General features: G+C 38.4%; 1 protein-coding gene across 1 annotated transcript in view; it reads right to left on the bottom strand.

Annotated features, from left to right (window-relative positions):
• LOC135197901 (dual oxidase 2-like) overlaps nt 1–17,046 on the bottom strand; it is a 1,007,375-nt gene extending 990,329 nt beyond the window's left edge. The window contains exon 1 of the mRNA XM_064225123.1: nt 16,992–17,046. The gene's annotated coding sequence lies outside the window, so the exon portion shown is untranslated. The remainder of the gene's footprint in view (nt 1–16,991) is intronic.
• Between the last annotated feature and the right edge of the window lie 1,863 nt (nt 17,047–18,909).

Here is an 18,909-nt window from a genome sequence, read left to right as displayed (position 1 = left end):
TTGACTCATAGATTTTAGAAGGATATTTTTGTTTGCAACCCTGTACTCATTCGCAGCTGTGGATAGCACTTTGTAATGTGGGGAAAACTCCATTGCACCCTGAAAGACTCCAAGCAAACTATTTCCTAGTAATGACTATATCGTTAATACTCTTAACTTTAATCTTTATGAAAAACGTTTATAATGAAAAGCTCAGAAAACAGGGGGGGTGGGGGGGCGATCAGTAGGTGCCAAGCTGCTATCAGTTTTAATTCTCCTTTGTCCATCTATCTATATATTGCTTTCCAAGCGAACCCGTGGCCGATTTTACATTTAGTAGTAGTCTTTTTTTAAAGAAATATGACTAAATAACTTTGAAAAATAATGCTCAGTCAAGTTTAGTACACTAATAAATGCTCATTAAAAGCCTACAGGTTAACTATGGGGATATTATTTCTACAATCTGCAATAATATGTTCATATAAAATACTACAATGGCTCACTTGATTTTTTTTATATCATTTAATAGGACCCATTGAAAACATGAAGCGTCCAGCCAAACTGGCTTGATGTATCGGCGCAAGACCAGGAGAGAACCACGGACCTTTCTAATGTGAGCCCACTTCTGTACTGCTAAGATATCAGTTGTTCCTATAAAGCCATTAAACCTATGCTCTCTTTACAATTCTGTCACAATCACTGTTCTATACATAAAAAAAGCATTACTCCTTGACTGACATATCGTATATTTTATGTCAGAGGTAATACACCTCTCTGTGTATGTCTGTCTGCATGTCTGTCTATATGTCTATCTGTCAGGAGTCTTCCTCCTTAGTCTTTTTATTTAGAATAAAAAAGGAATAAAGAAAATCAGGATAAGGAACTTTCGGTCAATCTGAATTTCTAATGAGCTCCGGCTTCCATTGGGTCTCCATTCACACACAGTCCTCAGGGATTTACTGTGCAGGCGTTAGGACGCGTGCGCGCGTGTGCACCCACAAATTAAGTTACGCAACCACTGGTAGCAACCATTTTGTTACATTTTTTTCGCTCCTAAGAACAGGGAAATAAGAGCTGAAGAAGTGGAATTAGTTAAAAGCTTTTCTAGGGCGTCGCGTCGTGTTAACCCATAATATTGTTCCAAACGAGCTCCGTGAAGATCCATTGAGTGACAAATATTATAACCAAAAATTAAAACTGGATTAATAGACAGATGAATGTATATGCGCAAGCAAACATCACTTAATCACCTTTATATATCCAATAATATATTATACTCTATATATATATAATATATAATATATATATATATATATATATAAATAGTGTGTGTGTGTGTGTGTGTGTGTATATATAAATGGATGTATGTATGTATGTGCCACATACACTTTGACACACAGTGACCAATTTCAACCAAACTTGGTATACTTACTATCTGGGAAAGAATACTGTGGGGTTAGGACCAACAGGGAGAGCAGTTGGAAAAGGGGTAAAATATAAAAATAACTGAAAACGACAGATATTAGTGCTTAATCCAAAGTTTTTGAGGTCAATGGGATGAATAGTGACACTCTCGATGCCTTTCAAGTCCAAGTTCAGCCCTAATAAGGAGGGGGGTGAAAAGGGGTGGGAAGGGGGCGACATAAAAATAACAAAAAACCACAGATATTAGTCTAATCCATAATTTTCGAAGTTGCTAAGATGAATATTATTACTTCTGATGCCCTTCAAGCCAAGTTCAGCCACAATAGGGAGTGGGGGTGAAAAGAGATGGGAAGAAGGTGACACGTAAAAACAATAGAAAACAACAGATATTAGTGTCAAATCCATAGTTGTTGAGGTCACTGAGATGAATAGTGACACTCCTGATGCATTCAAGTCCATGTTCAGACCCAATACAAAAGGGGGTGAGAATGGATGGGAAGGGGATGACATGTAAAAATAACTAAAAACAACAGATATTAGTATTAATCCATAATCTTTGAGGTTGCTGAGATGGACAGTAACACTCCCGATGCCCTTCAAGCCAAGTTCAGCCCCAATAGGGAGTGGGGGTGAAAAGAGGTGGGAAGGGGGTGACGTAAAAATAACCAAAAATAACAGACATATGTGTCTAATCCATAGATCTTGAGATTGCTGGGATGAAACGTGACACTCCTGATGCCATTTAAGTCAGTGTTCAGCCCCAATACGAAGGGGGGTGAGAACAGGTGGGAAGGGGATGACATGGAAAAATATTTTTTGAGATTGCTGAGATGAATAGTGACATTACCAATGTCCTTCAAGTACAAGTTCAGCGGAAAAGGGTGGGAAGTGGGTGGCAGGTATAAATAACTTAAAACAACAGTTATTAGTGTCTAATCCATAGTTTTCAAGGTTGCTGGGATGAATAGTGACACTCATGATGCCATTCAAGTCCAAGTTCAGCCCCAATACAAAGAGGGGGGTTGAGAAGGGACAAGAATGGGATGGAGTGTAAAAATAACCAAAAACAACAGTTATTAGAGTCTAATCCATAGTTTTCAAGGCCTCTGAGATAAAGAGTGATGTTCCTATTGCCCTTTAATTCCTTGTTCAGCTCTGATGGGAAGGGGGGGAGAAGGGGTGGGAATGGGGTGATGTAAAAAAAAATAGAAATAACAGATATTACTATTTAATCCATAGTTTTCATGGTCACTGAGATGAACAGTGACACTTCCAATGTCCTATAAGTCCAAGTTTAGCAATGATAGGAAGGGGGGGGAGAAGGGGTGGGAAGGGGGTGACATGTGAAAATACCCAAAAATGAGAGATATTAGTGTCTAATCCATAGTTTTAGTGTCTAAATACATAGCTTTTGTGGTTGCTGAGATGAATAGTGATGCTTCCGATTCCATCTAAATCCAAGATCAGCCCTAGGAAGAGGTGGTGAGAAAGGGTGAAAAATAAAATTTAAAGAAGGATGAATATTAGTGTATAATCCATAGTTTTTGAGGTCGCTGGGATGAACAGACACTCCTGATGACCTTCAACTCTGAGTTCAGCCAAAATAGGAATGGGAGTGAGAAGTGTAGAACTATAAAATGTCAAAAACGCTGGACAATGTAACTGAAGCAACTGTCTTAATAGGAGAGAGAAAGCAGAGGGGGTTTGGAAGGAGAGTGAGAGAGAGAGAAAGATTATTTATCGGCTGTAATTCAAAGATTTCCTGGGCAGAGCTGGGTTGGTCAGCTAGTGTATGTGTGTGTATATATATATATATATATATATATATATATATATATATATAATATATATATATATATATATAATACGAGATAATACTCTCGTATTTCATATTGGTAAGCGTTAAGCCAAAAGCAGTAGGCATCTGGCAATACATTCTCCTCCCTCTCTCTCTCTCTCTCTCTCACCCGACTCCACTGGCAATAGCCCCCTCTCTCTCTCTCCATACCCAATTGCTCTCTCTCTCCATCCATCTTCCCCTTCATTATCTAAGGTCACCAAATCAGAGTCGTGAATTACAAAAATACATTTATCTAAAAGCAAAGCATTGATCAAATAGTTAGATTCTCAAAGTTCAAAATAGCTTAACTGATCCCCAATAACTAATCATTAGTTTAGTCATGACATTAGCAGTCAGTCAACACCAACTCCAAAATACACATATGGTTCCTCTCCAAAAACCATTCCCCTTTGTAAGGACATTCCCCCTCGTCCAGATCCGCCTGTTAGGAAGAACAGGAGAACACTCTGGTAAGCACACACAATTGCAAAAACAGAAGGTCAAAAGATTAAATAAAATGGACATCTTTTACAAGAATGCTATAAAACAATCAAGCCACACCTTTGGCTAAATCACAGTGAATCTTACCATTTCAGCCCAGAATCTCCAAGCACCAAATAGAAATACGTTGGCAGAGCCACCCCGGCTCTGTCTGACTCTTCGTAAGTCTCTCTATGGTTCTCGCTAATTACATGCCATTATGAACGGACATAACTCGTACGAACGCACAAATTCACACTCAAAGTTCAGAATGTACATGCACCAGGTAACTGCTTATAACCAGTTTTCAAAGGCACCTTGGACAAGCTCTCATGGCGACAGGACGAGGGCACTAATTTGCTAGATAAGAGCTTAATGTCACACCATCCCAATAAAGAGTTATCAGCATTCTCTAGGCTGTCATTCGGACTCTGTCTCCAGAGAAGTTAAAAATGATGAGTCTGTACATTCTAAGAAACACCATAGCACATCACATTATATTATTAAAATATCTCATAGCAAATCCCCCTCTTTATGTTACACATATATATATATATATATATATATATATATATCTATATATATATATATATATATATATATGCGTGTGCGTGCATACATGTGTTACACATGTATGTATATACTATACACATACACATTGTATATCTATATATACATATATATATGTATATAAAGAGAGAAATAGTATGTATATATATGTGTATATATATATATATGTGTGTGTGTGTATATATATATGTATATATATATATATATAAATGTGTGTGTGTATATATATATATGTGTGTATATATATATATATATATATATATATATATATATATATATATATAATTCAGAAAATTAAAACAAAACGGATAGGAATGCTCTTTTGGCCGCACTTGCTAATGATCCAGCAAACTGAAAATAAACAAATTTGAAAATACAGATATCCAGAAATTGAAAACCTTTTCTGTACTTCAGTTCCACCATCATAACATTCATTATAGTATATCAGCCACTTGGGGACTATGAATTTGCACGAAACCTTAATCTGTTTCGAAGAACACTTCAGTTGCTAATTAGAAATAATAATGGCAGTTTACTATGCTATTTCTATGTACCCTATAACGTTTATAGAATAACATTTCTTGTTAATAACACTTAGCAACCGTTAATTATGCAGTTTATAAATGATCTTGTAAATCAACGTTTATGAAGACACTTGCTATGTAACTACTTAACGAAACGAAAGAATAAGTAGGTTAGAATATGCCCATATAAAGTTTCATTTTTATACCATAATTGCACAGAGAGAGAGAGAGAGAGAATATAAACCTATCGGGTAAAATCTTTTGCAAAACCGAACACCAATAATCAGCGGATACTGCTAACTCGATCTTTTGAAGGGAAAATACTGACACACGAATTTTGTTCTCAGGTTTTTGTTTCCAACAGCCCAAGGTACTAGAGGCTGCCAAACGCTGGAAGAGGGTGTGGGGAAACCTGATTTTATTACTAGCTTCTCTCTCTCTCTTTCTTTCTGTTGTATGTGTATATATATATATATATATATATATATATATATATATATATATATGATTATATATATATATATATATATATATATATATATATATATATATATATATATATATATGCACTCTGGAACCCGGCTCTGCTGACTCTCCTACTATCCTGATCCCTTACCTACCACGCCCCACCTGGGGCGGACAATCAGGGTTGCAGGAGGTGGGTGGATGTCTCCCCTACCCTCTAGTTCCCCTACCTACCCCGTACCCCACTGGGGGTGGACAAACTGGTTTGCAGGGCGTGGGTGGCAATGTTATGTCTCCCCTACTGTATATATATATATATAATTGTTCTACCTACTGCGTGCTCAGGTTCTAGTGTGGGGTTTAGTGAAGTGCTGGAAGATGGCTACTTGCAGCTCCTACAGTACGTATTAACTACCATAAATGTAGTACTTGCATAAATGAAAGTTTTGGGGTAACTAGAAAAGACATTTCCCAAACCCCCCGTGTTAGCATATAATAAGCGAAGATGAAGTGCCTGGATGAGAAAACAAAGGATAACAGTCATATCACCTCTGAAGAACCCAGACCCTAGGCCACACTAGACAGTTCAAATCTCTACTAGGAAATCTCTACCAAGGCAGAGAAATTCAAGCCCTGAAATTTGTTCATACTAGAGAAATCCACTAATAATCCAATTTGGAGGGGTAGATCTATCAATGCTTTGGCAAGGAGGGCTTGTTGATAGGGAATGAACTCCATACAAAGCCAGCCAGTGAGAAGCTACCATGGCAATCCTGGGGTTCTCAGACCTCAAAGCTTACCACTACATTTGGTTATGGGGGCCATGCCATCTCTACAATCGACCCTTGGCAAATAAAGTAACCAGCCACCATATTCTGCCTGCTTAGGATACATCTGCCTGACAGACAAACAGCATAGTGGACTGCTGACTCAAGCACCTGCGCTGCTAACCTACAAAAGGGGGTGGGAGACTGACCTGCCCATGTGTGTTGACCTATGGCATGACTGTTGATTGTGTCAACAATCAATGACTTGACTGAGTGTCCAGTGAGGAGGAGTTAAAAAAATTCCTAGGATATTCCCATTGCCTAGGCATCAAGGAAGACCCTCCTACACTATCCATTTCAATGGAACATGGTGGTATTGGAAGATGGCTGGTAGATGATCAGTGATGCCTTATATACTCTGAAGTGAGGGCACGTGGGTATGAACTCAAGGTACTACTTTCTCCTTAGACATGACTAAAAGGATGACCAGCCAACCAAACAGAAGGATAAAAACAGGGTGGCTCTGAGCAATGCACTTGCAAAGGCAACCTGCTGTCTGCAACCTCTCCAACTGAGAATGAACATATCATTGAGATATCATCAAGACTAACAAAAACAAGAATTCTAGAAACGTTTAAGACCACATGACTAAGAACTAAAACATGAAAAAAAAAAATCTGCCACCAAGTGAATCTCTTTCACTGTCTTCAGAAACTGATGACGGAATGATGTGAGTTTTTACTTTGAAAACCCGCAGTGGATGCAATTAAAAATGAAAAAGCTAAATATCCTCCTCAGTTCTCTCAAGCATGCTTTTTAAAAGTGCATGTATGCACTTAACCACCCACAGACATTGGCACTCACACTTTCCAACTCAGCTAAACAGTCATTGATCAATAGAGGTGACACTGTGTGGAGCAGCACCAGCCAAGCAGAGTGGCACCAAGGGGTGCATGATCAAGGGAACCCTGGGCTGCATGCTGCACATGCTCCAACTCTGTAAAACACCCACCAGCCAAGCAGTACAGCATTGACCATGTGGAGCAGCACCTACAAGTGTACAGGCTATAGCAACCTTGGTAGCTGCATGCTATGACTCAGCTGAGTAGACCATGCTGGTGCCACATGCAGAAGTATGACTATGGTCAGGATGATTGGGAGGTTGACTACAAAAATGTTCCAGGATGCAACATGATAGCCCCATTGAGCTATCACAGATTGCAGTCTGGGTAAGAGCAGGTTCTTCCCTACATACTTCTGCTCAAACATGAGCACTAGAAGGGTTAAGGTCTGTCCTTCTTCACTCATAAAAAAATGCAAGTTACAGGGAATGCATCGACGAACAAGCAAGAGCAAACTTTGGCAACAGAGACCTGTCACTGGTGGATTTGGGTATCAGACCATCCCCACTTTCCTTGACAATCTGCCTCCATGAGTATGAGGGTGAACAAGCAAGAGCAGACTTTGGCGACAGAGATCTGTCACTAGTGGATTTATGTACCAAACCAAACAACACCATCCATTATAACACTCCTCCACGAATGGGAGGTGGGATCAATGTCACACCCCTCTCCACCTCCCCCCACCCCCCAAAAAATATGCATGCAACAAAACGTTACAGCCTTCTCTTGAATGGCTAACGCTGGGCCCTACTCATACTTCTAGCAATCTGATAACAATGTGGAGGAGTAGTGTTTCCCCAACCTCTCCCAACCATGGGTCCCAACATCCTTTACTTGCTTGACAAGGGCCAGGTCAAGGCAGACATCCTCAAGGGAACAGAAGCAGAGACTGCTGAAACAACTACAACAGTTACATCCTTCACCAAAGCACACAGACTTGGAGGGAGAAAGACAGTTGAAGCAAATGTTTGGCTGAATTCAAATGATCCCTCAACTGCCCAGAGAATGCCACATGCCTTCAACAGCTTGGTCTTGGATTTCGGCCAAGGACTGGGAAAGGAAACCAGTGGATGTGTGTTCGGAAGACACCAATGGAAACTCCTTACCTTGACTCAACACTATGAATGGAGCAAACAGCATGGTCATCATCCTGTCCACACATTTACTTCAAGGTGATAAGGTATGGGTAGGTACAACTCTGGAGGGGAAGGGTTATGGTAACCACAATATGGAGTAGAGGTGATACTGGCAAGGTATTACCTTCAGAGGGCACTTACAAAACCTTTTTCACCTTCTTCCTCTTCAAACCATATCTATCCCATTGTACAAGAGACCAAGGCACACACTCAACATAAGTCTGAGACTTCAAACACTCAGTAAATGAGGATCAAGTGTGAGCTCAGATATGAATCATATCCACAATCAACCACACACAATCAAAGAATGAAAACACAAGCTACATCATATGTTAATCAGACAGAGAAACACTTGAGAAAATTGCTGAAACAACAGCCATGGTAGAGAAAGCATTAATTACATCTATATATCATGCTGCTTGAAAAAAAAGTGTCAATATGCTTCTGTATGAATAGGTGGTTACCTATACCCTTGCAAAAGCCACCACCAAATTTAAAAACCTTGCTACCAAGCTTCAATGCCTGGAGCAGCTGCTGCTAAAGGTATGCATAGCAAAGACAAAATTTTGCATCCATATCAGAATATAAGAATAAGCAAAATTTCTCTAACCTGAATTCTATTATGGTCTACAAGAATTGCAAGTCCTTAATACCTTTCACCTCAACCACCAAAGTTGAGTGTTTCACCTTTTGCCTTTTTGCCATCTTTTGGGGTGAACCAGTTGGTGTTTCAGGATTCAATAAACGAATTTCTGGACTAGAACCCAAACAAAGATGTCTGAAGAAAGAATAAGACAGCTAAAAATAAAGTTGCTACATAATCATTAGGAAGGGAGATAAGAGGTTTGAAAGGAACATGTAAAATATTTAAATCTCTAAAAAAGATCCAGCCATCAGATTAAAATAGAAAATTAATATGAATGAAATCCATAATAATTTCAAGTTTCTAAGAAAAGTGAACAGGCTTACCTCCATACTACTTAGCCGATTTTTAATTATCTTAGAAAATAATAAACCTGGTAAGTAACATGAAGTGAACATGTGTCAACTGCTACTGACTGACTCCTTACAAAGGCTCCTATGTTTTTACCAAGACACTGATGAGCTGTGTACCTGAATATCATGGGTGCTTGTCAAGATTTTGTTGAGCTATATACCTGAATGCCATTTGCACTGAACACCCGCTGAGTTCAATGACATACTGAAGACTACATCCCTACAAGATGATAGTGTGTTAATGAACATAGATACTAATGAATATAATAAACTTATACATGAACCTTCACACACTACCAACATGAAGTTTATAGATTGGATGCTGTACTCTTGAGCATTTCTGAACATGGGCCTAGGAAATACTATTGTAATTACTCTAAGGGAAGCTCTTCAGCTATACTTTTATAGGATGTAGTAGCGTAATGCCTTTTCTGAAAGCTATATACCTGCCAACTATACCAAACAATCAATGGTATATTCAACACCAAAAATGATCAAGAACTTTAGGATCTTGTATTTATCTCCTGTGAAACCTATGCATGGCTTAATTACAGAGATGAAAGTACTTAATCACCTTACTTTCTTTACTATGTTGCAAACAGGAAAAGTTGGAAGATACCTAGAAATTAAGGGCCAATGCATTCACTAGGCAAGGTTCATAACTGTTAACCAATAATGGATATCAGGAAAGCAAAACTGATGCATGCAACCAAAAAAAACAAAAACTGCTTTTAACCAGGAGAGACGTTAAATTTACATTTACAATCACAGCAAAACGCAAATGACACTGCCTTCAAAGGAGAAACAAAATAAACCCATAAGAACGAGTAATATCTGCAATCTTCAGCCACCCATACCAGGAGTCCATTACCAGCAGACTAATTTACATGTTTAAGGAGCCAGTTTTCAGTTTTTCACAGCGGTCCCAAACCGGAGGCCTCAAAGACACGAGCCACAAAGTTAATTCCATTCATCAGGCATATAGGTTACCGAAGACGAGTAGAGAGCCTGAATATGTATGGCTTAGAAACACGACGATTGCGAGGACAACTAATAGAAACATTTAAAATACTGAAAGACATATCAAAAGCAGACAGTAACCTATTTACATTAAACGAAAACCAGACAAGAAATAATGGATGGAAACTAGAACTGAAGAGATACAACACATCCCATTGTCGGAACTTCTTTACATACAAGATATGTGACACGTGGAATAAACAGCCACCAGAAGTTGTAAACAGCAACAGTGTGGAAGAATTTAAAAGAAAGCTAAGATACGATATGTCATTTCCTGCGAGAACCAAATTCAATCAACCATACCAGATTGCATATTTCATGATGTTTTAAGATTCAAATGCCTTCATTGTCGCAATATATTTCCCAGTTCTCAGGCTTGTCCGTAAATTTCATAATCCATCCTTCATTGTCACGAAATGTTATTGTGCTTTGTTGCATACAAGATCACCATATTTGGTGAGGATATTTGAATATGTATCTTGTAATTTTTTATTTTCGTGGAGATTCTTCCATAACAAGGCTGTTTAGCACTAAAAGGACGGAGTAAAGTAAAACTATAAATAAAGTTATCAACCAATCAACCCTAGGCCAAGCGCTGGGACCTATGAGGTCGTTTGGCGCCGAAAAGGAAATTTTGAAGGTGCAACAGGAAGAAAACCTCACACTTGCACTATGAATCAATTGTTATCAGAGAGTGGGAAGTAAGATGGAGGAAAGATAATATGAACGGATACAGTAAAAGGAATGAAAGGGGTTGCACTAGGCCCTAGTGCAACCCCTTTCATTCCTAGTGACTAGGGTCTGAAACGACGCTGCAAAGAACCTTAAATAATGCCTTCAGTGCACCGCATGAGGTGCACTAACCTACGCCCCTACGGAGACAACAGTCAATTTCCTAATACCTGTCCCCTCACCAACCCAACGTAGGTTTTAGGTAAATGTGACAATCATATTCGTTCAGAGTTTATGTATGCAAAGAACCCTCACACATTTTACACAAATCATAAAAATGCCTATTTATATCGATGATATAGTAATACAAGCACATGGAGAACGCGCTTGTAACAAACCATCTACGTAGATCAAACACAAATGAACGATGGTATGTCACTGTAGGCCAATAAAATTACACTTTGATTTGCGAGTGCCAATAAAGGGCATTTAAATAATTTCTTACGTGTAAATTACAAGAGTAGGTTAGCATTCGAAACAGCATGACATATTGTTCAGTCTAATTATAAACGCGCAGTGACTGCTCAATTTAAGGAATTTTACAACATCTAGCAAAAGTTTGAAATCTCTCAGAGCTCCGGTCATCCCAGGTGTTGATATAAAATTATGTAGAATGAATAAATAAAGGTTACAATAAGAAAGTAATTTTGACTGACATGGTATGTGTACTTAAGAGGAAGGACAGTAAAATCAAATATCTGGCGAATAGGTCTATCAGGAATATCGTTCGTTTGTCACTAGTGGTCAAGATCAATGCGAGTTTTTATTTTTAACCTTGTGGAAGTTGATATGACTTTGGCAGCATTATAAAGCTACTTCTTTATTCATGCAATGGAATTGTACATAGAATAAAATTTGGATGATAAGAAAATCTTGCGATCTGAACACTTTGTAGGCATAGGTGTATCTGAAGCCTATACCAGTGAGGAGAAACATAATTCTTGGGAGCCTATTATTCGTTGATGTTAAGCCGAGTTCCCACGATCATTCGGATGTCAGCATTTCACGACTACAGAACAGCCGGATGATGAAATGTCAGACACGAAAACCGTGAATGATCACCAAAGAGCAGAGACACAATGGAAGGATTGGAAGCTACACCACAGTTAGGACTTGTTCTTGTAATTCATAAAATCATTAGCTAAATATAGTATGTAGTAGATTCACAAAGTTTGGTGGGATGAAAATCAATGAATACGGTTAGAAGAGAGAGAGAGAGAGAGAGAGAGAGAGAGAGAGAGAGAGGAGAGAGAGAGAGAGAGAGAGAGAGAGAAGAGAGAGAGGAGAGAGAGATTATGCAAAGCGATTCGCCAAGTCTAGTTCTTTCTTCTTTTTTTTATGGAATTTAGGTCATCTGTAGGAAAATTTTATGCACTTTGAATCTTCGGTCATTCAACGCTCTACAACTTATGCCGAGGATTAACTTGATGGCAGCAGTTAAATTGTATTACCTGGGGTCGATCGAACCTACGATCAATAAGTGCCATGTACAAAACTAATCGTCCCATTGATGGGATAGGTCTAGTATTTTAAGCGCAGGTCCCATTGAGGGGATAGGTCTAGAATTTTAAGCGCAGAAGTCCAAAGCACATACATAAGTTCCTTCGTGCCAATCGAGTTTTCTGTATGAGCTACGGCCCGTTGGTGGCCTGTCCTATGGCGCTGCCAGACGCACGATTATGGCAACAACCTTAAAAAAAAATAATAACACACACACAATGAGGCTAGACGGCTGCAATTTGGTATGTTTGATGATGGAGGGTGGATGGTTAACTCACCAATTTGCAACCCTCTAGCCTCAGCAGTTCTTAAGATCTGAGGGCAGACAGAAAAAGTGGGGATGGTTGGATAAAGCCGGCACAATAGTTTAACAGAAAACTAAAAACGGTGGAGATATTATTTTAAGAAGGAAATAATGTCCCCGTACGGTGATACTGTTTGTAGAAGTTGCAGGCAATATTCATTGACTTACTTTTAAAGATAATGTCAGCATTAGGCCTATGTTGCTCATTCCAAGTTCACGCAAGACAACCATCACGCGCTCTGTCACCACACCTTGATCAACACTATAGTTGACTGATGATTCCTTATTAAAACTATTTTAAATAGGTTTAAGTCACCTTAATTACATGGAAACCTAAAGCAATTACTGTTTTTGTCTGCGTTCGACGTTTCAATCAAGACATCGCTTGATCGACTTCTGCTGCTTCATGATTCAGCGTAAACAACCATTCTTTGATGGCTCTTTATTCAGGCATTATTATATAAATACATTATATATATACGTATATATATAATTATTTTCTTATGTGATTTATTGACCTATATTCTCGTTCATTTGCATATATAATATATAGATATATATTATATATATCATATTATTATATTATATATATTATACGTTATTTGCTTTCTTATCACAAGTTTTAGATTCCTACACCCAAACGAAAGCCTACGAAAAATGCGAGTATACTTGATATAGGTCTAGCGTTTGCGGTACCCTGCTCACAAAGCTAAGGACCTTCTATGTTATATAGACAGTTTTTAAAAATTTTCAGCTGATATGGCAAATTTATGAGGCACTGATTTCACAGAAGAAATTTTCGAGCACTGCAGTATCAGATGTGAAGTGTCGTTCTCGTGTCAAAGTGTGCACAAAAGTGTCTACCCTCTCAGCACAGCAGTCATTTTAACACTATCATTATCATTATAATGGATGAGACAGAGGACCCCACCCTTTTATCCTACAAATCTGGGACCACAACGTGGGTGAAAGCGTTTTTGGTTGGGGAAAAACACAAAACAAATTGTATGCAAGGCCCTTAATCCTAATGATAGTTCTCCTTCATGATAAGGTCAGTTTATGGAAGGTTTTCATCTAAATGTCATGCACTACGGTGAGAACCTCGTACCCAAAATACACATTAAATCAGGAAAATTACTTCTTCAAGTCCAAAATACGATAATGTTTTAATGCAAAATTTCACTATTGTTTATATCAATATCAATAAATTGTTCTAAATGTACTTTCAAAATAAAATAAAAACTGACACTTAACAACGGAAGCCGAACATCACCCATAGTGATGCTCACGGTCAAGTTCTACTGTATGTCGGGAACCCACTGCGTTGTTTAAAGAAAACCTGTGTAAAGACCACATCCATTTCACTATTTATGTGAATATTTCAAGTCACTGCATATATAATTCAAGCATCATGGCCACTGACAACAATTTATAAACGGAAATTCAAATTTGAGAAAAAAAATGAACTAATTATTCACTATCTTAAACAAGGAAGGTATTAAAACAACGCAAGTTATAGTTAGAATATAGTAGAATTTAGGCAAGAAGGCCAATTGCTAAGACCTATGAGGTCATTCAGTGCTGCAAGGAAAATTTACGTTAAGAAGGTTTCACAGGTGTACCAGGAGGAAAACCTTGTAGTTGCACTATAAAATAATTGTTGGAGATGGGTGGAAAATCAGAAGGAAGAAAGAGAATATGGACGGAGGTACAGTAAAAGGAATGAAAGACTGTGGTTGCTGGGGGCCGAACGGATTCAGCAAAGACTTCAGTAATACCTACAGAGCACCGCGCGAGGTGCACGAAGGCACTAACCCCTAACAGGGAAAATGTACTTTGTCAACCATTTACCGAACAAATTTAATGTACTCATTCGTAACTTCCGTACGTAATGTCATGTCATCATATATCTGCTCATATTTATTAAGTAGCATAATCATGAATGATAAAAATTAACAATGCCCATCTATCAAAATTAATTACAGTCTCCTAAAGTATTAATTACCATTATCTCAAATACTTAATCTTTTATACAGTGTTTGCTTATTACCTTTGTCTTTGTTATCGAATAAGAAAAATATAATTATTATTATTTTGTCGCAGACATATTATGACAAGGATTATGTTGTTGTGCAATTAGCATTTGAATGAAATTAATTGTTTAAAAGTGACCTTTGAGTCCTAACTGGAGTCATGCTCTACATCCCTTAGGCCTATTGTTTCCCACAGGAAGAGAGTGCCGTTGCTGCTTTGCTCTGTAGGCATTACTTAAGGTACTTTGCAGGGTCCCATCGGCCCCTAGCTGCAACCCCTTTCATTCCTTTACTGTTCCTCCATTCATAATCTCTCTTCCACCTTAATTTCCACCTAACAATGTTCCACAGTGCAACTACGAGGTTTTCCTCCTGTTAAACCTTTTAAACCTCTTACACTCAATTTTCATAGGCCTATCGTCAAGAGTTGGGGGTCGTGGTTGAATGGTATAGTTCTCCGCTCAGGTTAGCTAGATCCTGCCGACCACCTACCAGTCCATGTACAGAGATTTGGTGTATTTTATACTTAAATAACTTAGTATCTATGAATCATACCATCTGCTATATATTTCAATAGGCAATATATCCTACACGTTTGGACGCAACCCTAATAAATAAATGAGTAATGTAAAAGCGGTGTCACATACGAGAGAAAAAAAATATTTTTTCGAGTAGCTATCGTAAAAATAGTGTTGGGGGTTGGGGGGAATATCCTTAGTATCTAACGGGCCCAACCACTAACCAACCCCCACTGTCCTTCCGTGTTCCCCTTCCGGGAACCTCCCTATCCCCCTCCCCGAGTTCACCATACGGGAATATGATAAACGCCTGGAAAATTAATCAACTACCTTGGAGCCTGGAGATAGCATATGGTTAAAAATATAAACGTAGAAACAGTTTTTGCATACTGGTGATAAGCGATATTAGGTTCGTCAGTTCGATATGTTCACTGAAATATGTCGCGCATCTGCTATTTTTTTTTATCACAGAGGGGGCTTGGTTCCATATTTGCACAATTTTCGGATGCTTTTCACATACCTGCAGGAGTCTAGTAGATTTACATCAACCTTGCATTTGATGTCTAGGCTAGTTCCTTACGACGCTCCTGATTGGCTGTTGGTAAGCTAATCACAGGGCTGGAAACTCTCAGTCTCTCTCGAAAGTTCACATAAGCAGGATATATGTTCCACCTCTCCTGAGGGATACGTTTGAAAGACGTATCCCTCAGGAGATGTGGAACATTGATCCTACCCATGTGAACTCTCGAGAGAGATTTTCCAGCCCTGTGATTGGCTTATAAACAGCCAATCAGGAACGTTCGTAAGGGACTGGTCTAGACATCAAATGCACGGTTGATGTGAATCTACTATATTAGCATTGGTTTAAAGTGACTTAATTAAGTTATACAGCTTATTTAGACCATAAGCACCCTTTGAGATAGAATATTTCATCACATGCTTAAATGCAGTTTTGAATGTACTGTTGGTGTAGGGCAGTGTGAATTACATGTCATGGTCGTGAAATAAATCACTGGTATCCCATGTAATTATTTTTATAGGCGTTTGTAACTAGATCCCTTGATATGAAAGTTGTTTTGTCATTTTTAGCACATTTAATACACCTTCCCCTCAGTCGGAAATGTCTAAAGTTTGGTGTAGGCCTAACTCTCGCCTCCCCCGCCTTCCATCACGTCAAAGATTTTTCTTCACGGTTATCCGGTAGTCATGAAGTCCACACCAGGCCATCTACTCATTTTCACACCAAAATTATAGACATTAATTAATGGCAACTGGTCATAGCCCTATTATGCTGTGTACGCTAGTACTCAAGTTATATTCACATTCACCCCACAAGTTCACACCGATTCGACCGCATGGATGCACAATTAAAAATGAACACGAAACCTTAAAATAAAACATAAGCAATGTCGAAACAGGTTATGGTTTTAAAGCAACGCTCAGTACTCTGATCTTTAAACTGGGTTAAAATAACCAATTGTAACAAAAAAGAGCATAAGGTCTTCCTTCCTTTCTGTAAAATTAAGATACATATCTTCACATATAGTTGGTTTACTGAGTATTCTTTAAGTGACCGCTTTTCACTTCTAACAAAATAAGGAAGTCTCTTCCCGCATTTCCAAATTCTCATGACCTACTTTTTAAAATAGGAATGTATCGTTTTATATGGGGAATTAACCGCAATTTGGTTATCGCTGAAAAATGAATCCCATTGATGTGGTTATCCACAAAAAAAAAAAAAAAATCTAATGATAAAGAGACTGTGGGTATAATTGAAAAAATATATATACATATATTTACCATGGTAGCGATGCCAGTTAATTGACCGAACGCGCACGATTAACACAACCACATCACACTAAAGAAAAACTCATTCTGACTGCTGGTGCTGATTAATCATATAGGAACGGCACCAGTCAAGGCGGTGGGCAACCCTTCTTCCCGTGGGGTGGAGGAGGGAGGGGGATAGTGGCGGAAACTGAGTCCCGGCTTGTTCTCTGTACATATAACAGATTGTTCCATTTCATTTACAGGTCAGCGGTTACAGAAAGAGTGTATGGATTAGCTTTGCACCAATAATTAAAATAAATAAAGGATTCGAGACCACCTATAGAGTTTATTAAAAGAATATGGAAATCTAGCGCTAGTTTTCGAACAGATCGACCCCCGTAGCCCCCACACCACCCTCTCCCCTCACCATTGAGAGGTAGGGTAGTGTTACTAGGGTAGACAACTATACTCTGTTTTTTTTCATCTGTCCACCCGCCTGTGGTGTTTTTGTATGGCAACACTGCGTCCCGGGCTTTAGATAGTCACATTCAGCTTACATTCAACGATTATAATGATATCCTATTTCGAATATTAACGGTGTAATTCGCATACAGTAAATTATTAAAACACTTTTCAGTTGCATTGTACACCCAGATATCCTTTTATTTACCTAAAACTTACACATAGCGTAACTATCTAAAGCCCGGGACGCAGTGTTGCCATACAAAAACACCACAGGCAGATGGACAGATGAAAAAAAACAGAGTATAGGCACTTAAACTCTGGCTGTGGTACCGTACTGTTGTGAAACGGTTGCTCGAAATAGTCTCATTTTTTGTGAGTGTGTGTTGTGAAATATTCTGGTTTTCCATCTCTTCTAAGTTCATTTGGTAAGTATGAGTGTATTTTCTCGAGTACTTGTTATGGCAGAGTTTTAAGTTGTGATATATATATATATATATTATATATATATATATATATATATGTGTGTGTGTGTGTGTGTGTGTGTGTGTGTGTGTGTGTGTTTAGTTACTTACTATCGGTTACATGTTAAGCTACAAATGTCACTTAATATCGAATTTTCTCTACTTTGGGAATAATGTATACCCAGGATTCGAGCCTTTACCTTACCTTTTGGTAATTGTAAGCCTAACGGATGAATTGACTTTCGATGCATTGATTGAAACCAGATGGAACTCGTCGGCATTTATACCATGTGTTTTATTTTGTTATGTGAAGAGGACCTTTTAAAAAGTTAAAAACGAAACCAGATACGGTTTTACTTGTTGAATGATGTCACCTAAAGTTTGTTGCATGGTCATTTTATAGAGAAGCTAAGCGGGGATCCCAGTTTAGTACTAGCCCCTCGGTAATGAACGTAAAACAAACGAAATACTTAAAATTCTCAAAGAATCTCACCTGTATTGCATTTTATAACCCGTTACATTGTTCAGTCTAAAATATTTCCTGAATAAACGACATCCGTCCCGAGCTCTTTGTATAATTACCATTAAATATATTATATATACAACAGGCATTTTCTGTACTCCTGCAGTACACTATAAAGATAGAAATAAGTCTATTAACAGAACACACATTTCAGTCGCTTCACCAGTGAGCAGGGATACAAAAGTATCAAAATGCATGAGTGCAACCTATATAAAGTTTATATGGGCATACATACATAGTATATATTTGTTACAGGTAATATGTGAAATCTAAGGATTTCACGAAATCCCTAGGGCATATGTGAAATAACCAATTCGCCTAGGAACATTTGATCCTAGAGGACTAGTACTAAACACGGTGAAACAGTTATTCATCTACTACACTGATTCACCGTGTTTGGTACTAGTCCCTTGGGGTCACGTGTTTCCCCGTGTTTAGTACTAGTCCCTGATCAAATGCCCTTAGGGACATTTGATCCCCCCTCGAGCTAGTATTAAAC

The sequence above is a fragment of the Macrobrachium nipponense genome, chromosome 21 (genome assembly GCF_015104395.2).
Source record: "Macrobrachium nipponense isolate FS-2020 chromosome 21, ASM1510439v2, whole genome shotgun sequence".
Lineage (NCBI taxonomy): Eukaryota > Metazoa > Arthropoda > Malacostraca > Decapoda > Palaemonidae > Macrobrachium > Macrobrachium nipponense.
This window is presented reverse-complemented; position numbering and strand designations above follow the sequence as displayed.